At 42.1% G+C, this 14,577-nt stretch overlaps 1 pseudogene across 1 annotated transcript in view; it reads left to right on the forward strand.

Annotated features, from left to right (window-relative positions):
- The first annotated feature begins 13,569 nt into the window (after positions 1-13,569).
- LOC309805945 (transmembrane epididymal protein 1A-like) overlaps positions 13,570-14,577 on the forward strand; it is a 63,404-nt pseudogene continuing 62,396 nt past the window's right edge. Inside the window, exon 1 of the transcript in view lies at positions 13,570-14,269. The product of the transcript in view is annotated as a transmembrane epididymal protein 1A-like (transcript). The remainder of the gene's footprint in view (positions 14,270-14,577) is intronic.

Genomic DNA, 14,577 nt, shown 5'->3' on the forward strand with positions numbered 1-14,577 from the left:
CACCGCAGCGAAGAGTAGCCCTCCTCACCAGAGAGGTGAGAAAGCCAGCACACAGCAAAGAAGACCCAACACAGCCTAAATAAATAAATAAATAAATAAGTACCTTCATTAAAAAAAAAAAATCATTGCATCATTGATTTCAAGTTTTCAGGTAGTCTCTGATTTAAAAAAATAATATTTGTTCGTTGTAAAATGAAGAAAAAGATAAAGAAATAAATTACCCATGGTCTTACTACTTGAAGTGTCCCTATCAACGTTCTTGATGGCAAAACCCCAAATCTGATTCTAGTTAGGAAGAGAAAGACATTACTGGAAAGATTGGAGTAGCATTCATCGTCAGTGTGGAGATGGGTTTACCGGTGTTTTTTATTTCATTCATCTCCTCCTCTGGTCTTTATATGATAGAATGACCCAAACATTCAGTCAGATTTTGAATGGCTGGACCCTAATGCCAATTTGACCTTAAATGTTATTTCTTTGATGGCTTAATCTGAAGGAGTCACTCACTATTGCAAAAGCCTTTTTTTTTTTTGGAGGGGAGAAGTCTTACCCTTTATCATCCCCTAGCATTTTTCTTGTTTTCTTGAGTATTTGTTTCTTGTCTCTCTTTTTCATTGTTGTATCCTCAGGGCCTGGAACAGCATCTGACATTAGCAGTATTCATTGTTGAATGAATAAATGAATCAAAGAGCCTTTGGTGGTCTTGCCTACAAAGTATCTTCCTTTAACTACCACTGAACATGTAGCCTAAGAAGGCAACCTGGTGAAGCACCATGTTTCATCTGCATCCCTGCCCCTCACCTCCTTGTAGAGCAGCAATTCTACATCCCTGTGTCCACTAGCCACAGCCAACACCATATCTCTCTTTTTTGCCTGTTTGCCTTGTGCCTTGAGGAACCTGAAATATCCATGTGAAGCCTCAGCTTCCAGTTCAATGACATCATCAATGTGTCCCTTGATGAGTATATTCTTCCCTTTGGTGCTAAAACTTTTACCCTCTGGGTCTAGTGTTGCTAGGATGGGAAAAAATATTTTTTTAGCCATTCTCTATTGCAACAGTCTTAAGATTTTTTTGACTTATCATTTATCATTCTTCACCACTTTTCTTATTTGCCACTGAGGAGTGGGAGGAACTATGTCATCCTCTGTAAGGGGAAGTCTGTATTCCTAAAGCCACAGATAAGCTCCACCCCAGCCACCATGGCCACACCGTACATGACCCCACTGAGCACACACTGGGTGGAGGGGAAGGGAGCAGAATGCCATCCGCAGAGTGGACGGTCCTGGTCCCTGGTCACTGAAAGCCTCCACTGTGGGAATATTTTGTTCAGCACTCACATGAGATGCATATTCTGGGCCCATTCTGTGTGTTCAAGCCATTAACTCTTCCCCAAACGTTTTTGTCATAAATCCTCTAATCTTAGTTCTTCTAGGTCATTGATCGTATGATGAGATTTTAATCACACCCCAGGATTTAGTGGTCCTTGAGCCACTCTAGAAAAAGTCGAAATTTTTAAAAAAATTTAAATACTCTGTTCAAAGTTCTGCCTCCTGAAAGTGTTTCTTTTATCTTCTGTGTTTCAGGACCATCTGGAGTGGGACTAGAGCACTGCTCAGGGCATCCCTGGTAGAGCCATCTGGAACCAAGCTTGAATGTTTCCCCCTCAGCAAGTAGTCATAGAGAGCTCTACACGTGGCCCTACGTGTTGGCTGAGGGAGAAGAGGGCAGAGAAAGCATGCTGGGAATGTGAGCAACACTTTCATGCCATTTATTTGTGCTTTCAGGTCATGCTCAAACCTGGCCTCATTGTAACATATCTGTTTGATGATGGAGCATTGTTATGCATGCCTGACTTTAGACTCAGAAAGCACCCAGATCACATGGTTACCTGATGTCCAATATGGAAAACGTTCACTCTCCAGAAGACTCCAATAGCAAGCTAAGGACAGTTTCTCAAAATGAGGATGGATGGTCATTTGCCAACATAGTCATGGTTGTCCTCCAGAATTATGGCGCCTTCACGTGATTCTCCTATCTGGACTTGACACAGCCTCCAGGAAATTTACTACCTCTGGATCCACTAGGCAATAATAAAGCTGCTTGTATTGCAACCTGTGCCAGTTAGAAGGTCTTCCCTTACACGGATCTCCACCTAAAAACAAACATATATGGACACTCTACCCAACAACAACAGAATACACATTCTTCTCAAGTGCACATGGAGCATTCTTCAGGATAGACCATATGTTAGGTCACAATTCAAGTCTGAAAACATTTAAAAAGATAGATATCATGGGGCTTCCCTGGTGGCACAGTGGTTGGGAGTCCGCCTGTCGATGCAGGGGACACGGGTTCGTGCCCTGGTCCGGGAAGATCCCGCATGCTGCGGAGCAGCTGGGCCTGTGATCCATGGCCGCTGAGCCTGCGCATCCGGAGCCTGTGCTCCACAACGGGAGAGGCCACAACAGTGAGAGGCCCGCATACCGCACACACACACACAAAAAGATAGATATCATACGAAGTATCTTCTCCAACCACAATGGGATGAAGTTAGAAATCAACTACAGAAGGAAAACTGGAAAATACACAAATTTGTGGAAATTAGCACACTCTTTTATTTTTTTTATATACAGCAGGTTCTTATTAGTTGTCTGTTTTATACATATTAGTGTATATATGTCAATCCCAATCTCCGAATTCATCTCACCATCACACGCCGCCTCCGCTTTCCCCCCTTGGTGTCCAAACATTTGTTTTCTACATCTGTGTCTCTATTTCTGCCTTGCAAACCAGTTCATCTGTACCATTTTCTTAGATTCCACATATATGCATTAATATACGATATTTGTTTTTCTCTTTCTGACTTACTTCACTCTGTGTGACATTCTCTAGGTCCATCACATCTCTAAAAATGACCCAGTTTCGTTCCTTTTCATGGCTGAGTAATATTGCATTGTATATATGTACCACATCTTCTTTATCCATTCATCTGTTGATGGGCATTTAGGTTGTTTCCATGACCTGGCTATTGTAAATAGTGCTGCAATGAACATTGGGATGCATGTGTCTTTCTGAATTATGGTTTTCTCTGGGTATATGCTCAGTAGTGGGATTGCTGGGTCATATGGTCATTCTATCTTTAGTTTTTCAAAGAACCTCCTTACTGTTCTCCATACTGGCTGTATCAATTTATAATCCCACCAACAGTGCAAGAGGGTTCCCTTTTCTCCACACTCTCTCCATCATTTGTGGTTTGTAGATTTTCTGATGATGCCCATTCTAACTGGTGTGAGGTGATACCTCAGTGTAGTTTTGATTTGCATTTCTCTAATAATTAGTGATGTTGAGCAGCTTTTCATGTGCCTCTTGGCCATCTGTATGTCTTCTTTGGAGAAATGTCTACTTAGGTCTTCTGCCCATTTTTTGATTGTATTGTTTGCTTTTTTAATATTGAGCTGCATGAGCTGTTTATATATTTTGGAGATTAACCCTTTGTCCATTGATTTGTTTGCAAATATTTTCTCCCATTCTGAGGGTTGTCTTTTTGTCTTGTTTATAGTTTCTGTTGCTGTGCAAAAGCTTTTAAGTTTCATTAGGTTCCATTTCTTTATTTTTATTTCCATTACTCTAGGAAGTGGGTCAAAAAAGATCTTGCTGTGATTTATATCAAAGAGTGTGCTTCCTATGTTTTCCTCTAAGAGTTTTATAGTATCCAGTCTTACATTTAGGTCTCTAGTCCATTTTGAGTTTATTTTTGTGTATAGTGTTAGGGAATGTTCTAATTTCATTCTTTTACATGTAGCTGTCCAGTTTTCCCAGCACCACTTGTTGAAGCAACGGTCTTTTCTCCATTGTATATTCTTGCCTCCTTTGTCATAGATTAGTTGACCATAGGGGCATAATTTATCTCTGGGTTTTCTATCCTGTTCGATTGACCTATATTTCCGTTTTTGTGCCAGTACCATACTGTCTTGATTACTGTAGCTTTGTAGTATAGTCTGAAGTCAGGAAGTCTGATTCCTCCAGCTCTGTTTTTTCCCCTCAAGGCTGCTTTGGCTATTTGGGGTCCTCTTTGGCTCCATCCAAATTTCAAGATTTTTTGTTCTAGTTCTGTAAAAAATGCCATCAGTAATTTGATAGGTATTGCATTGAATCTGTAGCTTGCTTTGGGTAGTAGAATCACTTTCACAATATTGATTCTTCCAATCCAAGAACATGATATATCTCTCCATCTGTTTGTGTCATCTTTGATTTCTTTCATCAGTGTCTTACAGTTTTCTGAGTACAGGTCTTTTACCTCCTTAGGTAGGTTTATTCCTAGGTATTTTATTCTTTTGTTGCAATGGTGAATGAAATTGTTTCCTTAATTTCTCTTTCTGATCTTTTGTTGTTAGCGTATAGAACTGCAAGAGATTTCTGCGCATTAATTTTGTACCCTGCAACTTTACCAAATTCATTGATTAGCTCTAGTAGTTTTCTGGTGGCGTCTATAGGATTATCTATGTATGGTATTATGTCATTGGCAAACAGTGACAGTTTTACTTCTTCTTTTCCAATTTGTATTCCTTTTATTTCTTTTTCTTCTCTGATTGTGATGGCTAAGACTTCCAAGACTATGTTGAAAAATAGTGATGAGAGTGGATATCCTTCTCTTGTTCTTGATCTTAGAAGATATGCTTTCAGTTTTCCACCGTTGAGAATGATGTTTGCTGTGGGGTTGTCATATATGGCCTTTATTTTGTTGAGGTAGGTTCCCTATATGCCCACTTTCTGGAGAGTTTTTATCATAAATTGGTGTTGAATTTTGTCCAAAGCTTTTTCTGCATCTCTTGAGATGATTGTATGATTTTTCTTCTTCAATTTGTTAACATGGTGTATCACATTGACAGATTTTCATATATTGAAAAATCCTTGCATCCCTGGGATAAATCCCACTTGATCATGGTGTGTGATCTGTTTAATGTGTGGTTGGATTCTGTTTGCTAGTATTTTCTTGAGGATTTTTGCATCTATATTCATCAGTGATATTGGTCTGTAATTTTCTCTTTTTGTAGTATCTTTGTCTGGTTTTGGTATCAGGGTGATGGTGGCCTCATAGAATGAGTTTGGGAGTGTTCCCTCCTCTGCAATTTTTTGGAAGAGTTTGGGAAGGATGGGTGTTAGCTCTTCTGTAAATGTTTGATAGAATTCACCTGTGAAGCCATCTGGTCCTGGACTTTTGTTTGTTGGAAGATTTTTAATCACAGTTTCAATTTCATTACTTGTGATTGGTGTGTTCATATTTTCTATTTCTTCCTGGTTCAGTCTTGGAAGTTTATACCTTTCTAAGAATTTGTCCATTTCTTTCAGGTTGTCCATTTTATTGGCATAGAGTTGCTTGTAGTAGTCTCTTAGGATGCTTTGTATTTCTGCGGGGTGCGTTGTAACTTCTCCCTCTTCATTTCTAATTTTATTGACTTGAGTCCTCTCCCTCTTTTTCTTGATGAGTCTTGCTAATGGTTTATCAATTTTGTTTATCTTCTCAAAGAGCCAGCTTTTAGTTTTATTGATCTTTGCTATTGTTTTCTTTGTTTCTATTTCATTTATTTCTGCTGTGATCTTTATGATTTCTTTCCTTCTACTAACTTTGGGTTTTGTTTGTTCTTATTTCTCTAGTTCCTTAGGTGTAAGGTTAGATTGTTTGAGATATTTCTTGTCTCTTGACGTAGGATTTTCTTGGTATAAACTTCCTTCTTAGAACTGCTTTTGCTGCATCCCATAGGTTTTGGATCTTTGTGTTTTCATTGTCATTTGTCTCTAAGTATTTTTTGATTTCCTCTTTGATTTCTTCAGTGATTGCTTGGTTATTTAGTAATGTATCATTTAGCCTCCATGTGTTTGTGTTTTTTACATTTTTTCCCTGTAATTGATTTCCAATCTCATAACGTTGTGATCAGAAAAGATGCTTGATATGATTTCAATTTTCTTAAATTTACTGAGGCTTGATTTGTGACTCAAGATGTGATCTATCCTGGAGTATGTTCCATGTGCACTTGAGAAGAAAGTGTAATCTGCTGTTTTCAGATGGAATATACTATAAATATCAATGAAATCTATCTGGCCTGTTGTGTCTTTTAAAGCTTGTGTTTCCTCTTTAATTTTGTGTCTGGATGATCTGTCCATTGGTGTAAGTGAGGTGTTAAAGTCCCCCACTATTATTATGTTACTGTCGATTTCCTCTTTTATAGGTGTTTGCAGTTACCTTATGTATTGAGGTGTTCCTATGTTGGGTGCATATAAATTTATAATTGTTATATCATCTTCTTGGATTGATCCCTTGATCATTATGTAGTGTTCTTCCTTGTCTCTTGTAATATTCTTTATTTTAAAGTCTTAATGATATGAGTATTGCTATTCCAGCTTTCTTTTGATTTCCATTTGCATGGAATATCTTTTTCCATCTCCTCACTTCCAGTCTGTATGTGTCCCTAGGTCTGAAGTGGGTCTCTTGTAGACAGCATATATATGGGTCTTGTTTTTGTATCCATTCAGCGAGCCTGAGTCTTTTGGTTGGAGCATTTAATCCATTCATGTTTAAGGTAATTATTGATATGTATATTCCTATTTTCATTGTCTTAATTGTTTTGGGTTTGTTTTTGTAGGTCCTTTTCTTCTCTTGTGTTTCCCACTTAGAGAAGTTCCTTTAGCATTTGTTGTAGAGCTGGTTTGGTGGTGCTGAATTCTCTTAACTTTTGCTTGTCTGTAAAGCTTTTAATTTCTCCATCAAATCTGAATGAGATCCTTGCTGGGTAGAATAATCTTGGTTGTAGGTTCTTCTCTTTCATCACTTTAAATATGTCATGCCACTCCCTTCTGGCTTGTAGAGTTTCTGCTGAGAAATCAGCTGTTAACCTTATGGGAGTTCCCTTTTATGTTATTTGTCATTTTTCCCTTGCTGCTTTCGATAACTTTTCTTTGTCTTTAATTTTGGCAAATTTGATTGCTATGTGTCTCGGTGTTTTCTCCTTGGGTTTATCCTGTATGGGACTCTCTGCGCTATCTGGACTTGGGTGGCTGTTTCCTTTCTCACGTTAGGGAAGTTTTCGACTATAATGTCTTCAAATATTTTCTTGGGTCCTTTCTCTCTCTTCTCCCGCTGGGACCCCTATAATGCAAATGTTGTGTTTAATGTTGTCCCAGAGGTCTCTTAGTCTGTCTTCATTTCTTTTCATTCTTTTTTCTTTATTCTGTTCCACAGCAGTGAATTCCACCATTCTGTCTTCCAGGTCACTTATCCGTTCTTCTGCCTCAGTTATTCTATTGATTCCTTCTAGTGTATTTTGCATTTCAGTTATTGTATTGTTCATCTCTGTGTGTTTGTTCTTTAATTCTTCTAGGTCTTTGTTAAACATTTCTTGCATCTTTTTTTTTTTTTTTTTTTGCCGTACGCCGGCCTCTCACCGTTGTGGCCTCTCCTGTTGCAGAGCACAGGCTCCGGATGCACAGGCTCAGCGGCCATGGCTCACAGGCCTAGCCACTCCACAGCATGTGGGATCTTCCCGGACCAGGGCACGAACCCGTGTCCCTTGCATCGGCAGGCGGACTCTCAACCACTGCGCCACCAGGGAAGCCCTCTTGCTTCTTCTTGATCTTTGCCTTCATTCTTTTTCTGAGGTCCTGGATCATCTTCACTATCATTATTCTGAATTCTTTTTCTGGAAGGTTGCCTATCTGCACTTCATTTAGTTGTTTTTCTGGGGTTTTATCTTGTTCCTTCATCTGGTACATAGTCCTCTGCCTTTTCATTTTGTCTATTTTTCTGTGAATGTGGTTTTCATTCCACAAGCTGCAGGATTGTAGTTCTTCTTGCTGTCTGCCCTCTGGTTGATGAGGCTATCTAAGAGGCTTGTGTAAGCTTCCTGATGGGAGGGACTGGTTGTGGGTAGAACTGGGTGTTGCTCTGGTGTGCAGAGCTCAGTAAAACTTTAATCTGCTTGCCTGCTGTATGGTGAGGCTGAGTTCCCTCCCTGTTGGTTGTTTGGCCTAAGGCGACCCAGCACTGTAGCCTACAGGCTCTTTGGTGGGGCTAATGGTGGACTCCAGGAGGGCTCACACCAAGGAGTACTTCCCAGAACTTCTGCTGCCAGTGTCCTTGCCCCCGCAGTGAGCCACAGCCACCCCCCACCTCTGCAGAAACCCTCTAGCACTAGCAGGTACATCTAGTTCAGTCTCCAATGAGGTCACCGCTCCTTCCCCCTGGGTCCTGATGTGCACACTACTTTGTGTGTGCCCTCCAAGAGTTGAGTCTCTGTTTTCCCCATCCTGTCAAAGTCCCGCAATCAAATCCTGTTAGCCTTCAAAGTCTGATTCTCTGGGAATTCCTCCTCCCATTGCCAGATGCCCAGGTTGGGAAGCCTGATGTGGGGCTCAGAACCTTCACTCCAATGGGTGGACTTCTGTGGTATAATTGCTCTCCAGTTTGTGAGTCACCCACCCAATGGTTATGGGATTCGATTTTACTGTGATTGCACCCCTCCTATCATCTCACTACGGCTTCTCCTTTGTCTTTGGATGTGGGGTTTCCTTTTTGTTGAGTTCCAGTGTCTTCCTGCCAATGATTGTTCAGCAGTTACTTGTGATTCTGGTGCTCTCACAAGAGGGAGTGAGGGCACGTCTTTCTACTCTGCCATCTTGAACCAATCTTGAAATTAGCACACTTTTAAATGACCAATGGATCAATGTTATTAGTCTGCTTGGGGCACCATTAAAAAATACCACAGACTCGGTAGTTTAAACAGCAGATATTTATTTATCCAGTTCTGAAGGCTGGGAAGGCCACAACCAAGGTGCTAGCCTATTCAGTTCCTGGTGAAGACACACTTGCTGGCTTGAAGATGACCACCTTCTCTGCTGTGTCCTCACATGGCAGACAGAGAGTTCTCATCTCTCTTTCTCTTCTTGTAAGGACATTAATCCCACCAGGGGGGCCCCACCCACATGACCTCATCTAAACCTAATTGCCTCCCAGAGACCTCACCTCCTACCAACTACCATCACACTGGGGGATTAGTGCTTCAACATATGAATTTTAAGGGGACACAAACATTCAGTCCATAACATTCTGCCCCTGGCCTCCCTAAAATTCATGAAGATATACAAAAATATTCATACCATCCCAACAGTCCCAAAAGTCTCAACTCATTCTAGCATCAACTTTAAAATCAAGGGCCTAAAGTCTTATCTAAATCAGGTATGGGTGAGATTCAAGGTATGATTCATACTGAGGCAAAACTCCTTTCCAGCTGTGAACCTGTGAAACCAGAAAAGTTACCTGCTTCCAAATACAGTCCTGGAACAGGCATAGGCTAAATATTCCCATTCCAAAAGGGAGAAAGTGGAAGGAAGGTGTTATGGTCCCAAGGAAGTACAAAACCTAGCAAGGCAAATATCGTTACATCTTATGGCTGGAGAATAATTCTCTTTGTTTCTATGCTCAGCCCTCTGGTCCATTGGAGCAATGGTCCTGCCTTCAGGACCCAGTGGATTGGCAACGCCATCCTTATTGCTCTACTTGTCAGGTTACCACCCCCCGCCTCCAGGTGGCCCCACCCCCAAGGCTCCAGAAGACCACTATCTGACCTGTTAAAACTGAGGTGATGCCCACCCCCCCTACCTTTTGAAACCAAGGAAGCAGCCCTGATGATCTCTGAATTGCCTTCAGGGTCATTTTTCTCTTGTCTTGAAAAATAGCACATGTTCACAGCCAAATAACTTTATGGTCCAGTCCTGTCTATAGGATCTAACAAGCCCAATAGCCTTCCCTCATTTGGTCTGAGCTCCATTCCTTTGGGTTGAAACTGGCAGTGTTGCTGATGGAGTGGCTAATTAGGTCTGTAGTCTATTCCCATACTAATCCCCTTATCAAAGGGTTGTTGGGCCCCACCTTACTGTTCTCTTCAGAAAAACTTTCTCATTTTTTGCAACATGGACAGGGTGAGAATTTTCAAAACCGTAAGTTCAGGATCTTTTTTTTTTGGCTGCATTGGGTCTTCGTTGCTGTGCACAGGCCTTCTCTAGGTGCAGCCAGTGGGGGCCATTCTTTGCTGCGATGCGCAGGCCTCTCATTGCAGTGGTCTCTCTTTGTTGTTGAGCACAGGCCCTAGGCACAGCGGGCTTCAGTAGTTGTGGTGTGTGGGCTCAGTAGTTGTGGCTAGCAGGCTCTAGAGTGCAGGCTTGGTAGTTGTGGTGCATGGGATTAGTTGCTCCACGGCATGTGGGATCCTCCTGGACCAGGGCTCAAACCCGTGTCCCCTGTGTTGGCAGGCAGATTCTTAACCACTGCGCCACCAGGGAAGCTCTCAGGATATTTTCTGCTTAACAATTGCTTCTTCAGTGCATTCCTCTCTTTTCACATTTTATTATACGCAATCAGGAGGCACCAAGCCTCTCCTTCAACACTTTGCTTAGAAATCGCCTCAATTAAACATGTATTTTCATTTCTCACAAGTTCTACCTTCCACAAAACACTAAAACATGAACATAATTGTGCCGAGTTCTTTGCCATTTTTATAAAATTTATCACTTTTTCTCCATTGTCTTATAACATGATCTGAGACTTCACCAGAACAGGCTTTATAGCCCATATTTCTACCAACATTCTGTTCATGACTATTTATGCTTTCTCTAAGAAGATGGACATTTCTCTATAGCTCTCCTCTTTTCCTTGTAGGCCCTCAGCTCAATCACCTTTAACTGCTTGTTCATGGCAATCTTGATCTTTTCTAGCATGCACCTCCAAACTCTCCCAGCCTCTACCCATTATCCTGTTGCAAAGATGCTTCCACATTTTTAGGTATTTTTTACAGCAGCATCCCACCTCACAGTACCAAAATTCTGTCTTAGCTCAGTCTGCTTTAATGAATACCATAGCCTGGGTGGCTTAAACAACAAGTGTTCTTTTCTCACGTTTTGTAGGCTGGAAATCTGAGACCAGCGTGCAAGATGGCTGGGTTTTTGTTTGTTTTATTTTGGACTCACCGCATGGCATGCAGGATCTTATTTCCCTGACTGGGGATAGAACCCGTGCTCCCTGCAGTGGAAGCGCAGAGTCTTAACCACTGGACCACCAGGGAAGTCCAGATGGTTGGGTTCTGATAAGCGTCTTCTTCCTGACTCACAGACAGGCACCTTCTTGCTGTGTGCTCACATGTCCTTTCCTCAGTGCATGCACATGGAGAGAAACAGCAGAAAGAAGATATGTAAGGAAACAGAGGACTTGAACAACACAATAAACCAACTAGATCAAACATATGTGAACACTCTACCCAACAACAACAGAATTCACACTCTTCTGAGAGATCTTTGTCTCTCCTCCTCTGTCTATAACGGCATTAATCTCATCATAAGGGTCCCACGCTTATGACTTTATCTAAACCTTATCATCTCCCAAAGGCCCCACCTCCAAAAACCATCACACTGGGGGTTAGAGCATCAATATGTGAATCTTGCAGGGAGACAAATTTTCAGTCCAAACATGTATCATGTTGATTTTATTATTATTTATTTGCTTACCAATGAGATTCATTATCTTGAATTTCATAGGTTTGTTAAACATTTATAGTTTTTCTTAGATGAGTAGCCAGTTTATGGTCTTTGCCCATTTTCCTACTGAGGTGTTCATTTGTAACTTCTTGATTTGTAAGAGCTCTTTATATTGTAAGTAGACTTTGTTACATATAGAGTAAAATTTTACAGTTTGTTTTTCTCTTGAAATTGGTTTTTTAACAGTAACTTTAATATATAAATAAATTATTAATTCTAATGTTTAATTTCTATTAATAAAAACTTTAAAAATTTACATATAATTAAGCTTTTCACTTTTTTCTTTATGATCCCTGCTTTGGTATCATTCATAGGAATACTTGGACAACTTCAGCATCATAGGAATTTAGCAAGGAATATTAGTAATAACAATAGCAAAATTACTAATAATCACTGTCATTTTTTGAGTATTTATTATGTATCAGACACTCTACATACATTATTCTACAGGGATACCCCAGACATATTGCAGGTTTGGTCCCAGACTACCACAGTAAAGTGAATAACACAATAAAATGAGTCATGGAAATTTTTTGGTTTCCCAGTGTATATAAAAGTTATGCTTGGGACTTCCATGGTGGTACAATGGTTAAGACTCTGCGCTCCCACTGCAGGGGACACATGTTCGTTCGTTGGGGAAATAAGATCCCACATGCTGCATGGCGGCCGAAAAACAAAAATAGTTATGCTTGCACTATACTGTAGTCTATTGTGTGCAATAACATTATGTCTAAAAAATATATACATACCCTAATTTAAAAATACTTTATTACTAAAAAACATCAAAACAATTACAATAGCAACACCAAAGATCAGTGATCACAGACATAATAATAACAAAAAGTTTGAAATATTGTGAAAATTACCAAAATGTGACACAGAGGCATGAAGGGAACAAATGCTGTTGGAAAAATGGCACCAATAGACTAGCTTGATGCAGGGTTGCCACAGATCTTTAGTTTTTTTTAAAAACACAATATCCACAAAGCCTGATAAAGAAAAGTGCAATAAAATAAGGTATGTCTATATTTAATCCTCACAACAAACCTAGGAAGTAATTATTATTCCCATTCTACAGATCAGGAAACCAAGTCTCAAGAAGACAAAGTAACTTGCTCGCAGTCATGTGAGTTGCAAGTGTTGGAGCTGAAATTCAGTCACTGTGCAGATAAATGAATAGACCCGGTCCTCATCCAGCCTCTGCTGTGCTGACTGCTAGAAGGGACCTCATGCATGTCCCTTCCCCCACCCCGAGCCTTCATGTCACCTGTAAAATTTGTTTAGCAATAACTTCCTTATAGAGTTGTTGAGGGATTTTTTAAATTAATTTTTATTGGAGTATAGTTGCTTTACAATGTTGTGTTAGTTTCTGCTGTACAGCAAAGTGAATCAGCTATATGTATACATATACTCCCTCATTTTTGGATTTCCTTCCCATTTAGGTCACCACAGAGCATTGAGTAGAGTTCCCTGTGCTATACAGTATGTTCTCATTAGTTGTCTATTTTATACACAGTAGTGTATATATGTCAATCCCAATCTCCCAGTGTTGATGGAGTTAAATGAGAAAAAATTATGTAATGTGCCTGGCACCAAGAGACCGTCAGTGGAAGAGAGGCCTCTTTCTTGGAGCACCTAACTCTTTCCCTCCCCTCTCCTTGTGGAGGGGTGGGGCAGAGCCTGTGAGAGAAAGGGCAAACCAGTGCCTGCAGTGAGGGGCAGAGGTTGAAATCCCAGGCCTAGCATCTAAGTAAGGAACAGAGTGTGGTGCAATGCACGCACACCATCACGCCTCCGAAAGAGGTCCCACCCAGGAGTGACTCAGATGCTTTGGACACCTTTCCCTGTGTGGGAAGCATGGGTGGGGCTGGATCGGGCAGATCTCCCCACTGTTCAAAAGCAGCCACTCTTGCTTGTGAGGGGTGCCTGCGAGGTTGCTGCTCATCTCCCGCTGTCGCCCTGGTGGCCCTGACATACACACTGAGACCATGGGAACCCTCGGGGGACACCTGGTAGCAGGGATCTTCTTCTTCTTCTTCTCACTCTACTAACCGGTGCTGGTGTCCTTGGCCCTGCTATGGGGACAGAGGTTCCTCAAAGCCCCTCTGCCCCCAAGGGAGAAGCGAGGGCACAGGTGGTGGCAGCTGGTCCCTGTGGAAGGAGTTGGGAAGGTGGTTTTCTCCCTGATTCTCATCTTCCCCGAGTTCTTCTACCCGCCAGGAACAAAGCGGCTGATGATGGTGGACTGGGAGGCCCCTCGGTGACAGTTCACGTTCAAGGACGAGTGGTGGCACTTCACCACGTACGGGTCCTTCCTCCTCAGTGGCGTGGTGGACACCACGAGCCAGGCACGCCAGGCATGTGAAGCTGGAGCAGGCAGCCAAGGCTCTGGCCTTCTGTGCACTGGTGCTGCTGGTGGTGACCCACACCGAGCACAAGGGTGCCCTGGAGACCCACGTGCACACGCTGTTCACAGTGCCTGCCTTCCTGGTCAGCCTGGTGCTCATCATCGAGATCTGGGTCCCCAGCCAGCCCCAGCTCTGGGTGCTCAAGACTTGGATGGGGCTGGTGCTCAGCAGCTGGCTGATGCAACTAAGCATCCTGATGTACACGCCTCCCTCTGGGCAGCCCTGGAGAGGGGAAAACCCCATGGACCTCGCCTTCCTCACCATCTTCTTCTGCTGGCACCTGGACTTAGGGGCTGCCTTGCTGGCCGCCATCTATGACCTCTGCAGCCTCTGGCATGATCGCTTCTCCTCCTGGAGAAAGGTCCCAGGTGCCAAGTACCACCTGTGATCCATAGGCGAGGGCAGTGAAGAGCTTGAGAAGCTCTGGGCAGGGGCCCAACTACGAGAAGGGGGTGTCTAGGTATAGAATCTATACCTGCAGGTGTGCTGCACCCTTTGGAATGAGAGTTTTGAGGATGCCCCCTGTGTGCCTAGTGCAGAAATGTCCTGGGATCTGCAATGTGGCTTTCCATCACAGGGGTCCCCTTC

This window comes from Mesoplodon mirus (genome assembly GCF_964341445.2).
Source record: "Mesoplodon mirus genome assembly, chromosome: 6".
NCBI lineage: Eukaryota > Metazoa > Chordata > Mammalia > Artiodactyla > Ziphiidae > Mesoplodon > Mesoplodon mirus.